At 39.6% G+C, this 21,280-nt stretch overlaps 1 non-coding gene across 1 annotated transcript; it reads right to left on the bottom strand.

The window, feature by feature from the left end:
* Positions 1-10,800: 10,800 nt before the first annotated feature.
* On the bottom strand, positions 10,801-10,907 carry LOC132305951 (small nucleolar RNA R71). Its single transcript, XR_009481754.1, has one exon. It is a non-coding gene; the product is annotated as a small nucleolar RNA R71 (small nucleolar RNA).
* Positions 10,908-21,280: the final 10,373 nt, after the last annotated feature.

Genomic DNA, 21,280 nt, shown 5'->3' with positions numbered 1-21,280 from the left:
AAAAGTTACTGGAAAGGCAAAAAGGAAAATTGACTTGGAAAAGGCCGAGGAGTTCAAACATCCAAAAGACTCTCCAAAAATAAAAAAGTTAAAACCAACCAAAGAAATTGTTTTAGTAAGTCTCATTTGTTATCTCCTTTATCCTTTTAAATTTCTAAAGTATCCATAATTCATTTTTATACTCATCTTGTAGGGTTCTTCCAAGATCCAGTCAGATGTGCAAGTTGCTCATGGAGAAGACTTAGACCTTCAAGCCTCTACTATGGAAAGTTTGGTAGACCAAAGTGGAAAATCTATGCCCATTCCAACTCCCACTATTGGAACATCCATTCCTTTCGGCACTAGTGGAACTTCTACCGGCCCTCCTCCTTCCATCCTAGAGGCAAGTCTTTACACTTTTAAACTTCGCCTCCTTTCTTACTTTTTATGTAATAAGCAAAACCTTTCTTTCCTTCAGGCTACTCCGTCTTTGTCTACATCAACCTCTTTCATAATGCATAAAGGAGCTCTTCCAGCGTTGGCCGATCTATACAAAGTGATCAAAGCCACTCAATCTTCAAGCACCTCAACTTCGACTGTTAACGTGCCTGTACTTTCAGATCCCTCAGAAGACCCTCTTAGTGCAGCCAAAAGAAAATTGTTGTCCTACCTTGCTTATGATGTGGAAAAAATTGTGACCTTCCATCAAGATTTGGCTGGTATTATAGTTACCCTGAAGAAACACCCTGGATTTCCTAATTACATTCAAACTGCTTTGACCAAATTACAGCATCAACTTCAATTTCTCGTTTCCCATGTGAATTCCAGTTCTTCCTCTATCTTAGAATATGAAAGAAAAGCTAAACTTAGGGATAAAGCCTTTGAAAGTTTTCATCTTGCTTTAGCACCCTATCCGGAGGTCAAAACACGAGCTGAGGAACTTGCAACCAAGAAAAACACCTTGATTGAAGAGCTAAACAAAATTTAGAAAGAACTAGAACAAGTGGAATGTGATGAGCTGGAACTGGATCAAACTGCTAGTGCTATTTTTGCTAAATCTGAGCCTCATAGGAAAGAATGGGAAATTTTAGTAAATGAATTTCCCCAACTTGAAAAAACAAAAACCAAAGCACTGGCTACTCTTAAAGAAGCAAGAAAAATTTGGATGGCACTTGGAAATGTCTTTCTTGCCATTTGATGTGGTTTCCTTATGATGCTTTAAGTGGTTACTATGTAGTGAATAAGTAAACTCCTCCTGGAATCTTTTGTACGGCCAGCTCTTAGAGTTAGCAGCCATTTTGGAATATGTAATGGAATTATGGATCTAATGAGAGTGGAGGTTAGTTCTCAACTCTTTTTGGTTTTGTGCCTCTTAGATAGAAAATCATTGAAAACTAGAAACAAATCCTTTCCATATATTAACAACGAAGCTGTCACCAAGTGACTTTCCAAAACAAAGGAATTCAGAAGAAATAAAAGAACTTACTAGCATGGAACAAACATGTATATACAGCAATGTCAATTATTTTCCAAGATAAGTAAAACCTGGACCATGAAATGCAGCCTCTTTCTCAACGAAAAAAAAAAAGAAACTCCATACTTGGAAAATCATCTGTTCTTGGAAATATTTAACTGAATATTCTCCAAGGCGCTAGCCAATGTACCCTTTAAGTACTTAGCTTTTCTTTTTTAAGTGATTCCCTTCATATATTCTGACTTACCTATATAAATGGCCAAAGTATGGCCATTAAGATTCCTTTCCAGCTTTCCAGCTTACTTGGAGAGAAGGGTACCAGCCAGACTACGTGGCTGGTTGAATGATTGTGGATTTCCAGCTTTCATAGATGGAATGATGATACTCTTTCAAGTGCACACCATTCACAGGATGCTTGTGGGATTCTCCATCTATGTCCATTAATCTATAAGCCCTTTTTCCAAGGACTCGTTCCACCAAGTAAGGACCCTTCCAATTGGGGGTCCACTTTCCATATTCCTTAACTTTGACTCCTGGTGGAAATCTGACTTACCATACCAGGTCTCCTTCAACAAATGTCTTTACCTTAACCTTCTTGTTGTATGCCTGCATGACTTTCTTCTTTTGAGCAACAATATAGTCTAAGGCATTAAGACGGACTTCATTAAGGTCTTCCAATTCCATCAACATGGCATGGTTGTAAACTGCCGGAGTAAGCTTGTTCTGGAAAGCCACTCTTACAGATCTTATGGTCATTTCCATTAGAAGAATGGTATCATATCCATATGTGAGCATATATGGTGTGACGCTAGTACTTGATCTTTTTGAATTCATATAAGCCCAAAGAGCCTCAAAAAGTAAGTGATGCCACTCCCTTGGATAATTCTCAATCATCTTTTCAAGGATATTGAGAATTACTTTGTTGGAATCCTCAGCCTGTCCATTTGATTGGGTGAAATATGGAGTGGAACTGATCACTTGGACGCCACACTCAACACAATAATCAAGAACTTTATTTCCAACAAAGGAAAGTCCTCTGTCAGTGGTGATAGTCTCTAGAATTCCAAACCTATGAATAATGTGCTTCCTGATAAAATTAATCACTGTTGGCTGCTCATAGGTCTTTAATGGAATAGCCTCCACCCATTTTGTAAAATAGTCCGTTGCTACCACAATATGAGTATGTCCGTCTACAGATGGTGGTGTTAACTTTCCAATAAAGTCCAAAGCCCACCCACTGAATGGCCATATTTTTACTACAGGCTACATGTTGATAGCTGAAACTCTTTGGACCGGGCCATGTTCCTGACATGCAGTACAAGTCTTTGCAAACTCTATGCAATCCTTTAGTATACCCTTCCAATTCATTTCGATCCCAGCTTGATGTGCTTCACATATTCCAAGGTGTGATTCTGCCATCACTCTCATGGACTCACTCCTGCCAAGACATTTTCGTAAAAGCCCATCTTCTTTATTTTTCCTGTATAAATCTCCATCGATCAAAATATAATAAGGTGCTAAAAGCTGAATTCTTTTGTCTACATTGGTACTAGGCTTTTGCAAGAAATGGATGATTGGTGTTCTCCAATCTTCCAAGTCTAAGCCATTTATATCAACATTGAAAATCTCCCATGTTTTCTTGGCAGGCTTGATCCTTTCTGGCTCATCAGCTTGGAAATGACCTGCCATCTCATACCATGACTCTATAGAAGGGAGAGTCTTTCTTTAATTGTAATCAAAGTTTCTTCTACACCCGGTGGGACCTTCACTCTAGAAGTTAGCTGTGCTAAATCATCAGCCTCCATATTCAAATGTCTTGCCAATATTTGAGTTGGAAGTCATCAAACTGGCAAAGTAATTCCAAGGCCAAAGAATGGAAAGGCCTCAAATGCCAATTAAGACACCTATATTCTTCAAAAAGTTGGCTGAGTATCAAATTCGAATCTCCAATAATCTGGACCTTCTTTACTTTTAGCTCCAATAGGATTTCCAGCCCAATAATTAGCACCTCATACTCAGCTTGGTTATTTGTACACTTGAAATCCAAGAAGAAAGAAAATGTGATTTTTTTCCCCTTTGGTGAAATAATGACTATTCCAGCACCTCCTCCATCATGAGTGCTTGATCCATCAAACATGAGAGTCCAAGGTGTATAATAAAGGTAGAGATTATCCACCTCATCAAATATTTTTGAATAAATCTTGGTGGAAGGATGGTCTGCTAAAAATTCTGCTACCGCCCTTCCTTTGACTGCCTTTTATGGAATATACTTAAAAGAAAACTCCATTAAGGACAATGACCACTTTCCAATACGTCCAGTGATCAAAGGCCTTAAAAGCATATACTTAATCAAATCTGTTTGAGAAATGATATATACAGCCACTGGCAACATATAGGTTTTTAACTTCATAGCCGCATAGTATAAGGAAAGGCACAACTTTTCAATGGAAGTATACCTACATTCCACTGGAGTAAGCACCCTACTTAGATAACAAATGGCTTGCTCCTTTCCTCATTCATTGTTTTGAGCTAAAAAAGTTCCAATAGATTCATCAGCGGTCGATAAGTATAATCTTAGAGGCCGCTTCTTGATTGGAGGCATCATCACTAGAGGGTTGGCTAAGTAGCTTTTCAAACCTTCAAAGGCTTGCTGGTGCTATTCCATCCACTTAAATTCCTCGGCACCTTTCAATTTCAATAATGGGGAGAAAGCATAAGTCTTTCCAGTATGGTTGGTAATGAATCTCCTCAAATATCCAACTTGGCCAAGAAATCTTTGTAGTTCTTTCTTAGTGGCCGGTGGCTTTGCTTCAATAATTGCTTTTGCTTTATTTTGGTCTACTTCAATACCTCTTTGATGGACTAGAAAATCCAAGAAGTTTCCAGCTGAAACCCCAAAGGCACACTTCAATGGATTCATCTTTAACTTGTGCTGCCTTATTCTTTCAAAAGCCATCTTTAAGTTATGGAGATGTTGAGCCTTGGCCAAGGATTTAATGACTACATCATCAATGTAAACTTCTAAGAGAAGGCCAATCATGTCATGGAAAATGGCATTCATCACCCTTTGATATGTTGCTCTGGCATTCTTCAATCCAAATGGCATGACAACCTATTCAAAGGTTCCAATGGATCCTGGACATCTGAAAGCCGTCTTGGCAATGTCTTCTTCCACAATATAAATTTGGTTATACCCGGAATACCCATCCATGAAAGAAAGTATTTCATTCTTGGCAGCAGAATCTACTAATTGGTCAGCAATAGGCATGGGGTATTCATCTTTTGGAGTTGTAAGATTAATATTCCGGAAATCCACACATACCCTTAGCTTGCCATTTTTCATAATAACTGGAACTATATTGGTAATCCAGTCAACATACCTGATGGTTCTTATAAAACCAGCCTTGTGTAGCCTTTCTATCTCTGCTTTGACCTTTAGAATAACTTCCGGACATCCTTCTTAGAGGCTGCTTGAAAGGCTTGAAACCTTCCTTGATTGGCAACTTATACTCTACCAGCTCTCTGGAAAGTCCTGGCATCTCCTCATATGTCCATGCAAAGCAATCTTTGAATTCTTCAAGTAAGGAAATCAATTCTTCTCTAAAGGTTGGTTCCAAAAACTTACTTATGTAGGTTAGCCGAGGATCCTGTTCCGTACCAAGATTAACTTCCAAAAGTGGATCTTGTACTTTGGCCTTGAGATCGTCTAACTTAATTGGCATTGCCTTCAAGTCTGTTAGCTGGATAACATCCAGCTTGTCTTCGGTATCCTCTATAATCTCCAAAATATTGGTTGAAAATAAAGTACCATCAACAGCAGCCCTTTCCAACCGTAGTTTAGCTAGATATGCTTTCAACCTGGCAAGGCAGTAGTTAACCGCCTGGCCAAGCACTCTATCTTCTTTAGGTTTCTCTTCCATAAAAACTTTTGTTTGTAATGTAGTGCTGAACACCGGCTTTAGGCAGAATTTTTGGCTTTGGTGTTTCTTGGAAAAGCTCCCTTACATCTTCTTCCGTAAGAGTTCTTCTCATGGTGGCCTTCCTTGGACGGCCTTTGCTATCCTTTCCAATAAATCTGATTGGAACGAATTCTTCACTATATAACTCAGCATCTGCATGGTAAACCCTTGCCACAAATGGCCGGCTATCAGCTTCCACCACTTTTACCTCATGTCCATCCCAAAATATTAGCATTTGATAGAGTGAAGATGGAATGCAAAAATTTGGGTGAATCCATTCGCGTCCCAAAAGCAAGTTATAGGCCGCTGTAGATTCAATAACAAAGAAGGCTGTGATGGACGTTCTATCTCCTACCATTAATTCCAAAGGTAGAATGCTTTATGTCTTCACTATTCCTCCCGTGAATTCACTAATGGATACATCAGTTGGAATGATATCTTCAGGAGACTTTCCAAGCATGCGCATAACATTGACTGGAACAACATTCAATATCGAACCATTATCCACCAGAACTCTTGCCAATGGCCTTTCTTCCACTAGTACCTTGATATACAAAGGTTTGAGCTGCTGAGTCAAGCCATACGGTGGCTTTTCCAACACAATTTTCTTTGGTCTCGTAGGGCTGTTCTCTTCAATCACAGCCCCCTTGAATTTCTGGAGATGCTCAGCTTCATATTCAAAGACCTCTTTTATATGAATACCATTATTTGGTTCCATAATGGTTGGCCCAGAACTAGACTGTCCAGGGCTTTCCATGAGAGGATTTGTATCTATATCTCTTTCCATTGAATTAGGTTGATTTGGTTGTGGCTCAAAAAATATGGGAAGAACCACTACCATATTGCAAGTAAATTAACTTGGAAGGCTCCCAAAACAGATTTTCTTGCTGCTGCTGGAACTGTTGGGAATTTCCAAATATGTTCTATCTTTTGTAGGAGGATTGTCTGTAGTCAATGAATTTCCAACCTCTAAAACCAAATCCAATAAATCATCAGGATCTCTAACCCCTCCTTTAGCTGGAAGTTCAGACAAGTCTGATAGCTTAGTAGTCTTCTTTGACCAATTAGTCAAACCATGGTCTTTCTCCCATAATTTCCTTCTATCAGCCCTCTTCCTTTGCTGCCTTCGCTTTTGTGTGCGAGTCATATAAGAGTCATCATGAATGGGATACTTGGGATGATCAAGCCTTCTCCACCCCTCATCTTGTGAGGTAGGAGGTCTAACCATTCTTGGTCAGAAATGCTTACCCCCCTTCTAACCCATACCTTCGAGGCCATTTTTGGCCTGGAATGCTTGTCACCTTCAGAACCTCTATTTTGCCATCTACTACTTTTAAACTTTCTGCTATGATGAGGCCCTACCTGATAGGAAATTCTATTCCTTTCCATACTCCTTGGAAGGAATTCTGATCTCTTTTCTACTGCCCTTCTTTCTAGATAGACCCGGCTTTCCTTCTCTAGAATAGTTACAGTAACTGTGTTTTCTACTTTTCGGAAAGTCAGCCGGTCATGGACCTTCCTTTTTTGGCCTCGGTCATTATTGGACAGCTTCTCCTTTAGAACATTTCTATGACAGTCTTTATTCGGAATCTTACACTTGGGGCAACAACCTTGCTGGATTAAGGCTATTTGAGCCTCACGAAGTTGCCTTTCCAACTCGACCACCATTTTCTCCAAGGATGATGCAACTTCAGGACTTTTAAGTTTTCCACTAGCTCTTGAATCTGCCAAGTCCACTTTCTTCTTAGGGTGTTCCGCGGCAAGAGAAGTAACATTTGTGGCAACAACCTTGGGGAAAGGATTTTCATCAACACCCATGACTTCTATTTTTTCTGGAAACTTCAACCTGCCATCTTCAATCGCCTTTTGCACTATGTTATGAAAAATCACACAATTATTAGTGGAATGCCTCCATGAATTGTGAAATTTGCATTACTCTTTCTCGGCCATTTCTGAGGCCGATGGCATTTTGTGGCCTGTTGTGAAAATCAGTTGCTTGTCAGCCATGAGCAAATTAAAAATTTGCTCGGCTTTAGAGATGTCAAAAGAATAACTCTTGGAAGGGTCTGCTCCTTTCCACTTGGAACCAGAAGTGGCTTGTAAGTTAGCCGTGGCTGACTTTGGTTTTGTCAAGGCCTCACAAGTATATGCCTTTTTTTATATTGAGCTCAGCTACATTTACTTCAAACTCCCTTTCAGTTTTGATAAGCACTGAAAAGTGCGTATTTAAACCCCTTAAGCTTAAGCATTCTAGTATCTTTACCTATCTTACTTTACCGTTTTAGATTAATTTTGTATTATTTCCATTTTCAGGCACTTATCCCGAAAAAAGCTAACTCAGCCAAATAAGAGCTTAATTGAAGCAATTCTGGGATTCATCAAAGAAAAGAGCAAAGTGGAGGAAGAAAGAAGCAAAATGAAGCAAAGCAGCAAGTTCGATCAATCCAAGTCCAAGGTTCGATCGAAATGAAGCAAAGCAGCAAGTTCGATCAATCCAAGTCCAAGGTTCGATCGATCGAACATTGATCGATCTCAGCACTTCAAGATAGATCCAAGCCTTGACCCAAAGCACTTAAGTCCAAAAGTTCGATCGATCCAACATCATTCTTCGATCAATCGAACACCTTTGTCTTTATCCAAATGATTGATCCTATCCACGGTTGTACCACCCACCAACCACTTTTGTCCTTTTCCCATAAATATCTCCCATAAATATCTCAGATTTATCTTTTTTTTAAAAAGCTCAGCCAGTTGGATCGATCCAGCCTAAGTTTGATCGATCTCACTTACTTCCGATCGATCGAACTTCCTCCAATGCGAAAAAGTTAAAATTCCATCTCATTGAAAGTTGTCCTTTATCTAATCATTAGGGAATATTGTGTGCACGACCCTAGCTCATTTTGGGTGTCATTTTAACCTACCTATATAAGGATAAGGATTGCTTTTTGAAGAGGGAGCCAACATTATTTTGATATCATCTCTTGGAGAGGAAGTTTTAGAGGAGAGAAGGCTAGAGACACCATTGGAGATCTTCATCAACAAGGAGCAAACCTCTTCCATGGAGTTAGCCCTTGAGGGTTGGAGCATCCTTACCATAAGTGGCTAGACATCCTCTTGGGGCTAGAGTTAGCCCCAAGCATGCTTTCTATATCTTAATCTTGTGTATTATTGAGAGATTAGTGTTGTAATTAATGTTTTGACACCTTGATATATATAGATCTTGTTTAATCAATGATTTATGTGGTTTAATGCTTCCAATTGATCATTTCATTCTATTCATCTGTCTATGTATGCTAGAATTGATGTTTATGTTCTTGTCTCTAGATTTTGTGTAGTTGATGCATGTCTATGTGTATTGATGCCATGGATTTAGAGATTGTCAAAACATAGTGCTTAAAGGAATGCTTTTGTGATTCTCTTGATGGTTCATGCCTATCTCTTGATGGATTGTGCCTCTCCCCTAGTTTATTTTCATGCTAGTAGTGTAGTTGTAGTGTAGTGTTAAATTGGAGGACAATCTATGCTTGTTTGATGATCCAAGCTTTTGAATTCAATTAACATATGTCTCTAATTTTGTGTTGTATTTGGATTATGAGCCTAATGAAAGGTTTAATGACTTGTTTTGATTTATTATGCCTTTCACATGTTGTTTAGACAATATATGCTTTATTGCTTAGATATATTGTGCCTTTCACATGATGTTTAGACAATACATGCTTAACTAGTCATCCTTACTTGTTGAATCAACCAAATACACACACACCAATATTGCAACACCCTAATTGCCCTCATTAATCACTTGTCAATAATTTAGAAATGCATTGCTTGGTGGTGATCTCTAAACCCCAAGACTTTTCTCTCTCTTACTTACTCTTAATTGCACTCTTTTACTATTACTTAGTTTAATTTAGTTGCTCTTTAATCAACCAACCAACCAATTGTTTGATCATTTGACCTACTAGCCCTAATTGCGATTCCACGATTAACTCCGACATTGCTCAATCCCCATAATCCATTGGGACGATCCCTACTCGCCCTAGCTATATTTTTAGTGAAGGTAGTAATGGCTTTCTAAATGTAACTCTTAGCCCTTGCCTTAATGCACACTCTTAAGCTTATGGTAGGACGACGGCCATAGTTTTTGGTGCCGTTGCCGGGGATTTGTCGATTAGATTTGGCAACGTCGGATTTGTGGAATTGATTAGGATTAGTACTCTTTTGATTGTGTTTTTACTTTATTTTTATTTCTCTTTTTGGTTACTTATTGTGTTGTTCTAACTTAACTAGGTGCATTATTGGAGAGGAAGCAAGCAAAGGAGCCATTAAGCATTCAATTCAAGCAAGCAAAGAAAGGAAAAATGCTAAAAACTTAAAAAAAAAATTTTGCTAAGCTAAGCTTTAAAATTTGAAGTTGAAGTGCTAAAGGACCTTTGTAAGACTTTCTTTACTCAATTCCTTAGTTAAATCGTCGGCCCGCGTGGAGGTTTGTAATTCAATTCTTAGATAAATCGTGAGCCCACGTGGAGGCTATTTTATTGTTCTTTGCATCATCTTTGTTAAAGCATAGGAGTATGGGTTAAGTGTTTGTGGAGGGAGTTTCATTGCATTGTTGTGAAGGCATAGTGTTTGTCATTCTTTGTGTTTGTTGTGTTTTGTATTGTGCATGTATGGGCGTCATTCATTAAGACCAACTCTTGCCCCTCTTGATTTGCATCTGAAATCTATCGTTAGAAATCCTAGGGGAAGAGGAAGTTTGATTAGAGCCAATCTTTCAATGGATAACCATAATGATGACCATATTGAGGACATTGGTCACATAGACCAATAAGGTATCCTTCATCCCAATGTGCACAATGAAAACATACAAGTACGATTAGGCATGCCTAGGCCATTCATTCACCAACCACCACAACAACAAGGCCAAGTTCCGTATGGAATGCCAAGGCCAATGTATACTCCACAACCTCCCGTCATTAATCAAGGAATTCATAGCCAAGGTGTTCATGTTGCAACTCAAGTAGCTAATCCACCTCTTACTTTAAGAGATCACTATGTGCCTAATGAATACAATGCACCCACTTGTATCCAATTACCACCATTTAGAGCACATCATTATGAAATTAAAGCACAAACTATTCAAATGCTTCCTAACTTTCATGGACTCCTAGTGAAGAACCTTACAAGCATTTGGATGAGTTTCTTGAAGTATGTTCCACCGTAAAATATACGGACATGCCGGAAGAGGTTTTAAGACTCAAGCTTTTTCCATTCACCTTAAAGGACAAAGCAAAGTATTGGTTTAACAATCTTAGGCCTTTTTCAATCACTTCTTGGGTGGAAATGCAACAAGAGTTTTTAAAGAAGTACTATCCGGTTTCTAAGACCAATGCCATGAGAACCTTAATTCAAGAATTTTCACATGGGGATGGAGAAACATTTCATGAGGCATGGGAACACTTCAATGAATTGCTTAGGAAGTGTCCACATCATGACATGCCCAAATGGCAATTAGTTCAATATTTCTTTGAGAGCTTATCGGACAACTATAAGGGTATGGTTGATTCTTCCATAGGTGGCTCTTACATTGATAGGCATGAGGATGACGTGTGGCGTCTTTATGAAAGCATGAGTGAGAATTCTTTGCATAGAATACTATCATCCAAGAATGGTAGAAATTCACAAGGTAGGAAGAGTGTTGGCTTACATCAAGTCGAACATTCAAATGAAATAGCCGCCAAAATGAAGTCTTTGTCTCAAAGGTTTGATCAATTTTTTATTAACCAAAACTCGGCGAACCAAGTATCTTCCTTTCCTAACCATTCTCATCGTGCATCAAATGAAACATGTATGACTTGTTCTAGTGTTCTTCATTCTACTTCTCATTGTCCTCATGGACAAGTGCATAATGAACCTAATGAACAAGTCAATGCGGCTTTTGTAAACCAAGGGAACAATCCTTATGGTACTCATTATAATCCAAGTTGGAGGAATCATCCTAATTTCTCTTGGAAAAACCAAGGAGAGGGCTTAAACCCTTCCCAAGGCAGTTTCCAAGGGAAATACATTCCACCTCCACTTCAAAACCAAGGATCCCAAGGTTATAGACCTTATCAATCACAAGGGAATCAATTTGCTAATTCTCATTTTCCCAACCAATCTTATTCCCAAGGAAACACTAGAAGTCCCGCCTTTGAAGAAAAAGTTTTAAATGCTTTGGGGACTCTTGAGGCTAACACTCAATTGTTTCATTCTCGCTCTCAATCTATTGCAAAGCTAGAAACCCAAGTAGGGTAAATAGCAAGCACTCTCAATGCAAGAGAGAAGGGAAAGATGCCCATTAATGCCCCACTTAAACAACAATATGTTGTGGAAACCCATTCCTCATCGGAAGGCCATACCATTGAATATGTTAACGCGGTGACTACCTTGCGGAGTGGTAGAGTTGTGGACAATCAAGTTAAAATGTCTAATGAAGAGACTGAACTGGTGCAACCTCAAGTTGCCACTCGTCCCGTTTCACATCCCATTCCTCCTTCATTGCATATACATGATCTTGCAAATGAGAAAATTTTAAAAAATGTGTTTGAAAAATGATGTTGAAAAGGTTTATTTGAAAAGTGATTTGAAAACTTCTTGTGTTGAAGAGAGTTCAAAAGAAAATTTTGAAAAAGTGTTTAAACAAAAAATTCCATTTCCGGATGCCTTAAAAGGATCCATTTCAAAAGACAAACAAAAGGCAAAAACCAATGAAATCATGGAAATGTTTAGGCAAGTGAAAGTTAATCTTCCACTATTGGATGCAATCAAGCAAATTCCGGCTTATGTGCACCTAAAAGCAGAAGAACAAGAGCCAAACACCAAGAAAAGTGGTTTTGACCGAGCAAGTAAGCTCAATTTTGCAACATAACACTCTTCCAAAGTTTAAGGACCCCGGTTCACCCACTACATCATGTATCATTGGTGATCATATCATTAATCGGGCACTTCTTGACTTAGGAGCAAGTGTTAAGCTTCTTCCATATTCGGTCTATGTTAAATTGGGCCTAGGTGAATTGAAACCGACGTCGGTAGTTTTATAACTTGCCGACTGATCCATTAAGAAACCTAGGGGTGTCATTGAGGATGTTTTGATCAAGATTGATAAATTCTTCTTCCCGGTTGATTTCGTTGTTATAGACACGGAACCGTTTCCCAATCCTAAGAGCCAAATTCCCATTATCCTTGGCCGTCCTTTCTTGGCAATCGCTAATGCCAACATAAATTGTAGGACGGGGATAATGAAGATTTCATTTGGCCACATGAAGGTGAAGTTAAATATCTTTAATCCCACACCCAATTCACTTGACAAGTATGAAGGAGAGGTCAATGTTGTAGATGAATGTCATGATCTTCAATACCAGGGAAATGAGCTTTTGTGTAAAACCAAAACTTGCAAAGGATCATCTTTAACCTTGCATTCTCAAAGTGTTGTTTCAAATTCTTGCTTTGAAAGGGCATGGAAGCCCAAAGGTTTTAATGGCATAGACAAAGGATCAAAAGCCTCTTTTGAGCTTGATTTAACAAGTTCTTCAAAGGACCATTTGTTGGGTAGAGTTCAAAGCATCCATCACCCCAACAAGGAGGGGATGCATTATAAGATCTTTGACCTGGGCTAAAAGAGCCCAACGTCTTGCTAGAGACGTTAAAGACTAGCAAAGGTATTCGTAGGGTGTCAAAACCCTATTCCTCCCCCATTCCTATCTTTCATTTTGTTTCTTGCGAAGTCTAGATACTTGTTTTGGGTTTATATGCATTTCAAGGAACTTTGGTGAGGATTGCATAAGCTTTTATGTCATAATTGAGCATTTGGCAAAGTTCGATCGATCTCATATTGGAGTTTGATCGATCGAACTGTGGATTGCACTCAACACTTAGAAAAATTTTCGACCTGCATCCACCTGCATCCAAAATCAGCTCTCTGTCCCATCGTTCGAACTCATTTTTAGATCGATCAAGAGACCTTTGATCGATCCAACTTTCAAATTTGATCGATCTCAGGACTCAACACTTAGAAAAATTTTGAGCCTGCAAAAACCTGCATATTTCAACTTTCTGTCTGATCGTTCGAAACATTCCAAGATCGATCAAGAAGTTCTTCGATCGATCCAACTTTCCAGTTCGATCGATCTCATGTTCCAACACTTAGCCAAATTTTTGAACCAAAAACCTGCAAATTTTTGCTCTCTGTCTGATCGATCGAACTCTTGTTTCGATCGATCACAAATCTTCATTTCATTATTTTAACTTTAGTTTGACTTTTCAACTTTTCAAAAATCCAAAAATATTTTCATTTTTATTTTATTCTATTTTTACTCTCATTTTATTTTGTTTCAATTTTCAACAAGTTTTCAAAAATTCAAAAATATTTAAATTTATTTAGTTTTTAATTAATTTAAAAAAAAATAAATAAATAATACTTTGAAAGGAGTTCATCAAAGTTCAATTGATCACAACTCATCTTCGATCGATCGAATTAGTCAGGAAATGTTTTTAAACACAGAACCAAGGGTCTTGAGATCGATCATTTGGATCGATCTTAACACATCAAACCCTAGCCTCTCATTCCCTTCTACTGCAAATCATCTCCCCTAGCTCAGGCCACCACTCCGGCGAGATCCAAGCACCTTGAATCTCAGTCCATCTTCATCTTTTTCATCTCAATTATTCACAAAATCATTCTCTACTTCTCTCATTCTCTTGGGGTAAGTTCCGACACACCCTCCATGGATTTGAACTATCATGCATCAATAGCTGTTTCTAAATGACATAATCATGTTGCTTTCATGTTAAATCTGCCATTCTCCAAGCTTGAGCATACATGTCTTTATATATATATATGTGTATATGTTTTGTGGATTTTGGTTAGATTTAGATGTTGGGCCATGTTTGGGATGGAATTAGGATTCCTTTATGTTGTTGGAGGGCCCACGAACTCATTCGTGTGGGCCCCATTTTTCAAACGTCACAGATCCGTGACTGTTAGGTTTCATCGTCGCACTGTTCGATCGATCGAACAAATTTATGATCGATCGAATATTTGCGATCGATCCAACTCAACCTTCGATCGATCCAACTTTTGTGATCGATCTCATTTCTTTTTATGATCGATCGAATTTCATAGATCTCATATACACACTCCATTCATCTTATTTTATGTTCATGCTACCTTATATATGCCCAATGCCTGTGATATTCCACATTGGATGCATTTCATACTTACATTGTTTGGCATGTTTCATATTCTACCACTTGCATAGAATCGTGCGATGTTTTGTTTTATCTATCTTATTTGACATACATGTTTCTATATTGTGCCTTATATTCTATATATGCTAGCACTAACTCTTGAAATTCTATTTGCAGACTATGGCTCGCGTCAAGACTGTAGCGCGTAGACACCATCACGGCACCAGACGCAAACTTGACGACGGAGCCGGTCCATCTCATGTCCGTACTCCTAGTCCCGACCACACACAGAGGAGAGTCAGACAACGGACTGGGGAGACTGTACAACCCTCTCATACAGAGGAGCCATTACACCCTACTCCACCCAGTCGCCGGCTCGTCTAGCATTCACTCCATCGCCATCTCCACCACATAGAGGCGCTGAGCAACCAGCTCAACCGGCTCCACCTGTTCAGCCAGCTCATCTACAGCGCGATAGGCTCGTGCCTAGATATGCACACATGACTATCGAGCACGAGTCAGCATTCGACACTGCATTCTTCTTCAGATCGGTGCTGACTCAATCTGCCTATCAGGACATCATTCAGCGGGGCCTCTCAGCTATTCTTGCCCCAGTCACAGAGCTGATCTACCCACGACTAGTACGGTTGTTCTATCAGAACCTCCGACCATCGCCGCGCACTACAGCCGAGCTCATCACCTCTATCGATGGCTATGAGATTACTATTACAGTGGATACTCTGGCCCGTTCGACTCGCTGTCCACATCGGTGCCCGCGAGAGCTTCAGGAGACCTATCCCAGGCTCCACAGGCCTTCTTATGCCGATATGGCAGTTTTTCTCATAGGTCACCATGCCAGTGGCGAGACCTTCGCCACCTGGACATTCTTGCCGGATGACCTGTGGTTTACAGATTCGATGCTCTACCGAAACATATACATGGCAGGACACAAGATTCAGAGGCTGGGCGACTATCTAGCAGCCCTGTACGCCTTCTATACCGACCATTGGGTGTCTATTCCTGCACTTATCTGGAGCATGATGAGGAAGCTTTACGATGAGTACATTAGCAAGGAGGTGCCCGGAAGGGCCAAATCTCTTCCATTCAGCCACCTCATCACCCAGATTCTCATTAACCAGCGCTATCCCATCCACCCGCAGGAAGACCCCGAGAGAGGTTCCTGTCACTTCCTCAAGAAGAACTGGGATAAGAGCTACAGAGCTATTATCACTCGCCTGCAGATCCATGCCGCACTGGCGGCTGTAGAGCTGGAGTTAAAGGAGGAGGCAGTAGCACAGACAGCCCCGGCACCAGCAGAGCCAGTAGCAGCAGCTCCCACAGCGGACGATGCACCAGTCAATCCAGCTGCCGAGCATGATGACATTGATATAGACATTGACTTGGAGCACTCAACGGATGACGCAGTTCAGTATTCTCCAGCCGAGTCACCTATCCACGAGCAGGAGCAGACCTAGGAGCTGTCTTATGACTCCTCGATACCAGACTTGACCCCCAGCTTCGTAGTGCGTCTGCAGACGCTCGAGGACGCTGTTGTTACCACCAGAGCTGACCTTACGGCCCACAGAGCGAAGTTCGCTACCTTCCGCACAGATGTCACAGCTATGTTCAGAGATCTATCCCGAGACATCCGCGGCGCCAGACCTGCCCGTCCTACCTCATTTTCCTGAGCTCTTAGTCTTTTCTATCTTATAATCCCTCTCTCTTTTTGATACTTTATTATTGTCACTGTATTATTTTTACAGCCGGTCTGTCGGCTTTGATATTTTTGTTGTACCTGCACTTTCTCTATTTTATATATCTATTTTTGTTATGGATGTCATATGATTGTATTCTCATATCTGTATATTTGACTCCATCAGGTGCATTACAGTGACTTCAGTGAGCGAGTGCTACCCAATTTCCAGGACCACCCTTGTACCTCTCTTATTTCGTTATTTGTTTATCCCATTTACACTTGCATGACCACTGTGCACTGATTACCCCATTTTGTTATCTGATAAATTTATCCAAGTGTCAATTTTCAGGACCACAGTTCATCCCAAGTTTGGAGGGGCCATGCCACCCACTTCGGATACTTCAGTCCCGATCATTCTTGCTCAGTTGACTGGTATACTCTTTCCTTTGTTCTCTTGCACATTGAGGACATTGTGCCATTTAAGTTTGGGGGGAATGGTGCTCTACAGTGATAATTTTAAATTCAAACTTTTAGCATGACTGGTGTATTTGAAGGATATTTCTATGATTGGTCGATACCTACCTATGATTTTAATCTTCTGAGGACTATATTGCTTAAAATTTAAAAATTGCTTGACTTGAGAGTCCAATACTCCTTGTTTGCCTTATGAATGCCATTTAGGAGTAAATTTTTTGAAAGATTGATATCTTGTTTGCACTTGTGGTCCACATCATCCTGATTTTGTGATTGTTTTAAGATTCACTCTAGTATTCTACACTAGCACAGGCGCACACTAGCATTCATTTGTGGGGTACATGCTTTGTTGATTATTGAATTGGTTATATCCCAATTGGGCTAGTAGTGCATTGAAAGCTTTCATTCTTGATAAAGGTGGATAACAACCCCTTTTCACTAAGTAGCCGGGATTCTAGCCTCATCAAGCACTGAACTTCTCGCACCGAAAGATTGAGGGCCCAAACTCTAGGTTAATAATTGAACTTGTTTAATCAACCAAAAAAAAAAAAAAAAAAAAGCAAAAGTAATAAAAAGTGAGGACTTCTCCCAAATGGTGAGAAGTGGGAAATGATTAGATGGAGGTTGTTTTGATTTATAGCCTAGTTGATTTGAGCTTGTAAGTTTGTAGGGGTACTTGAATGCCTAATGCCCTAAAGCCGTCTGGTTTGGGAGTCATTGACCTTACGCTCGACCTCATGAATCGCTAGAAAGCTTAAGAGATCAACACATTGCACTATGCTTCCATCTTTGATCCTATAAAAAAAAAAATAAATAAAAAAATAAAAAATAAATGAGTGAAAAGAATAAGCGCACCTAGAACAATGAAGCTTTAATAAAAGGTCCACTTTTTGTCTTGATGATCGGTACTAGATTTGTGTGCTAGTTTGAGGGTAAGGATTGATTAATTCTTTAGTTGGCTAAGATAGCAACACATTGATGCCGGTCCACTCAAAAGAATTCTAGAGTTGTTTTGATTTGCATGATCATTTTCTTGATGTGTGGATGACCATACTTACTTGCTTGATGTTGAGATTTTGGGAGATTGCTTGGAAAGGGTTGAAAAATTGCATACTTGAGGTAGTTTTCTCCCAATGCTTGTTTGCAATATTGGTACCTCTTTTGAAAAAAATGAGCTTAATGTTTGTGGGTACCATTTCTGGAAACCCTCACGAGACTTCACTCATCCATTAGGGGTAACCTAGGGGTTTAAAAGGCTTGTTGCATGTGCTAAGTGCAATCGTGTTCCTTACGAAAGTGGCATTATCCATTTATTACTTTCTAGTTATAGTTGTATAGTTGTTAATTTCATTCATTTACTTTCTAGTTCATTGCTAGGGACTAGTAATATTTAAGTTTGGGGGTGTGATGAGCACTGAAAAGTGCGTATTTAAACCTTTTAAACTTAAGCATTCTAGTATCTTTACCTATCTTACTTTACCGTTTTAGATTGATTTCGTATTATTTTCATTTTCAGACACTTATCCCGAAAATAAGCTGAGTCAGCCAAATAAGAGCTTAATTGAAGCAATTCTGGGATTAATAAAAGAAAAGAGCAAAGTGGAGGAAGAAAGAAGCAAAATGAAGCAAAGCAGCAAGTTCGATCGATCTAAGTCCAAGGTTCGATCGATCGAACATTGATCGATCTCAGCACTTCAAGATAGATCCAAGCCTTGACCCAAAGCACTTAAGTCCAAAAGTTCGATCAATCCAACATCATTCTTCGATCGATCGAACACCTTTGTACTTATCCAAATGATTGATCCTATCCACGGCTGTACCACCCACCAACCACTTTTGTCCTTTTCCCATAAATATCTCTCATAAATATTTTGGATTTGTCTTTTTTCCAAAAAGCTCAGCCAGTTGGATCGATCCAGCCTAAGTTCGATCGATCTCACTTACTTTCGATCGATCGAACTTCCTCCAATGCGAAAAAGTTAAAATTCCATCTCATTGAAAGTTGTCCTTTATCCAATCATTAGGGAATATTGTGTACATGACCTTAGCTCATTTTGGGTGTCATTTTAGCCTACCTATATAAGGATAAAGATTGCTTTTTGAAGAGGGAGCCAACATTATTTTTGATATCATCTCTTGGAGAGGAAGTTTTAGAGGAGAGGAGGCTAGAGACACCATTGGAGATCTTCATCAACAAGGAGCAAACCTCTTCCATGGAGTTAGCCCTTGAGGGTTCGAGTATCCTCACCATGAGTGGCTAGACATCCTCTTGGGGCTAGAGTTAGCCCCAAACATGCTTTCTATATCTTAATCTTGTGTATTATTGAGGGATTAGTGTTGTAATTAATGTTTTGACACCTTGATATATATAGATCTTGTTTAATCAATGATTTGTGTGGTTTAATGCTTCCAATTGATCATTTCCTTCTATTCATATATCTATGTATACTAGAATTGATGTTCATGTTCTTGTCTCTAGATTTTGTGTAGTTGATGCATGTCTATGTGTATTTATGTCATGGATTTAGAGATTGTCAAAACATAGTGCTTAAAGGAATGCTTTTATGATTCTCTTCATGGTTCATACCTATTTCTTGATGGATTGTGCCTCTCCCCTAGTTTATTTTTATGTTAGTAGTGTAGATGTAGTGTAGTTGTAGTGTAGTGTTAAATTGGAGGACAATCTATGCTTGTTTGATGATCCAACCTTTTGAATGCAATTAGCATATGATTCTAATTTTGTGTTGTATTTGGATTGTGAGCCTAATGAAAGGATTAATGACTTGTTTTGATTTATTGTGCCTTTTACATGTTGTTTAGACAATATATACTTCATTGCTTAGATATATTGTGCCTTTCACATGATGTTTAGATAATACATGCTTAACTAATCATCCTTACTTGTTGAATCAACCAAATACACACACACCAATATTGCAACACCCTAATTGCCCTCATTAATCATTTGTCCATAATATAGAAATGCATTGTTTGGTGGTGATCTCTAAACCCCAAGACTCTTCTCTCTTTTACTTACACTTAATTGCACTCTTTTGCTATTACTTAGTTTAATTTAGTTGCTCTTTAATCAACCAATCAACCAATTGTTTGATCACTCGACCTACTAGCCCTAATTGCAATTCCACAATCAAGTCCAACATTGCTCAATCCCTATAATCCCTTGGGGCGATCCTTACTCGCCCTAGCTATATTTTTAGTGAAGGTAATAGTGGCTTTATAAATGTAACTCTTGGCCCTCGCCTTAATGCACACTTTTAAGCTTATGGTAGGACGACGGCCAAGTTTCAGTGATATACACCTCATAATTAGGATCACGTTAGTAAGTGCCCTTGGAAGGACTCTTCCAGTCTTGCTTCTCATGAAGGAGTTCTTCATACTTAGCCATTCTGCTAGCCAAGTCAAATAAGTCATGAAATTGTACACCTTCAAACTTTTTGCGAAGTTCAAATTCTAAGCCGTTCACAGCCATCTTAACATATTCTTCTGGCGGCAAAGACAAATTACATTTGAACTTGGCCTACCTGAATCTGGAAAGGAAACTCATCACAGACTCTCTAGGTAGTTGATGAAGTCTGGAATGGTCTGCCATGGACACTTCAAGCTCAGCTCTATAGAACTGAGTATGGAATAAATCCTCAAATTTGCTGCCAACTTTGAATGGAGTTGGCTGGAAAGTTGGAATACCACCTAAAAGCATATCCAGTCAGTGTGTTTGGAAACAAGTGTACTTTCAGCCATGGATTGGCTACTGCTTCTCCACATTGGACAGTGAATCGACTGATATGTTCCAAGGTAGACTGTTCGCCTTCTCCATTGAATGTTGCAAACTCTGGAATTCTAAAATTCCTTGGAAATTTAACTTCATCAATGAACTCTGGATAAGGCTTTCTTTAAGTTGGCCTCCACCCCTTCGAGTTAGGCCAAATTCCTATTGAAGGAATTCTGCCAATTGGCCTCTATCAAGTGCCATAAGTTTTGGAGGGTTGTTGTCTGGCCAACCTTGAGGTTGATTGGCCACCTGATGCCCCCCACCCGCCATAAGCAAGGGGTTGGCATCTACATAGTTGTTCCTACCACAGTGCCTTCCTCCTTGGTCAAGAAGTGGCTCCCTTAGAAAATGTTGCCCCCCAACCGCCATAGGAATGACCATGGGTGGCCTTGCTAGAACAGGTGCGGCTGACTGAATGTTCACAGGTGGAACATTCTGTTGTGCTTGAGGGTTGTGGTATGGCCATGGTTGGCAAGGCTGATCATACCAAGTCTGCTGTGGAAATACCACAGGTGGAGGATTCTGAACTTGCTGGATGGTTGGCATGGGCCCAGCTTGTGGAACAGTCATCTGTGCCACTGGAGCAGTCACAGGTGCAATTGGAATGTGAGTCTGTGCCATTGGAAGGACTGCACCTACTGCTAAGTTGGAGGGAACGGCCCTGCATGTTACTGAGAAGAACT

This window comes from Cornus florida, unplaced genomic scaffold (assembly GCF_030987335.1).
Source record: "Cornus florida cultivar Cherokee Brave unplaced genomic scaffold, ASM3098733v1 CherokeeBrave_3.0.0_Hap2_Chr04, whole genome shotgun sequence".
Taxonomy (NCBI): Eukaryota; Viridiplantae; Streptophyta; class Magnoliopsida; order Cornales; family Cornaceae; genus Cornus; species Cornus florida.
The sequence above is the reverse complement of the archived record's forward strand: the minus strand, read 5'-3'. Positions and strand labels throughout refer to the sequence as shown.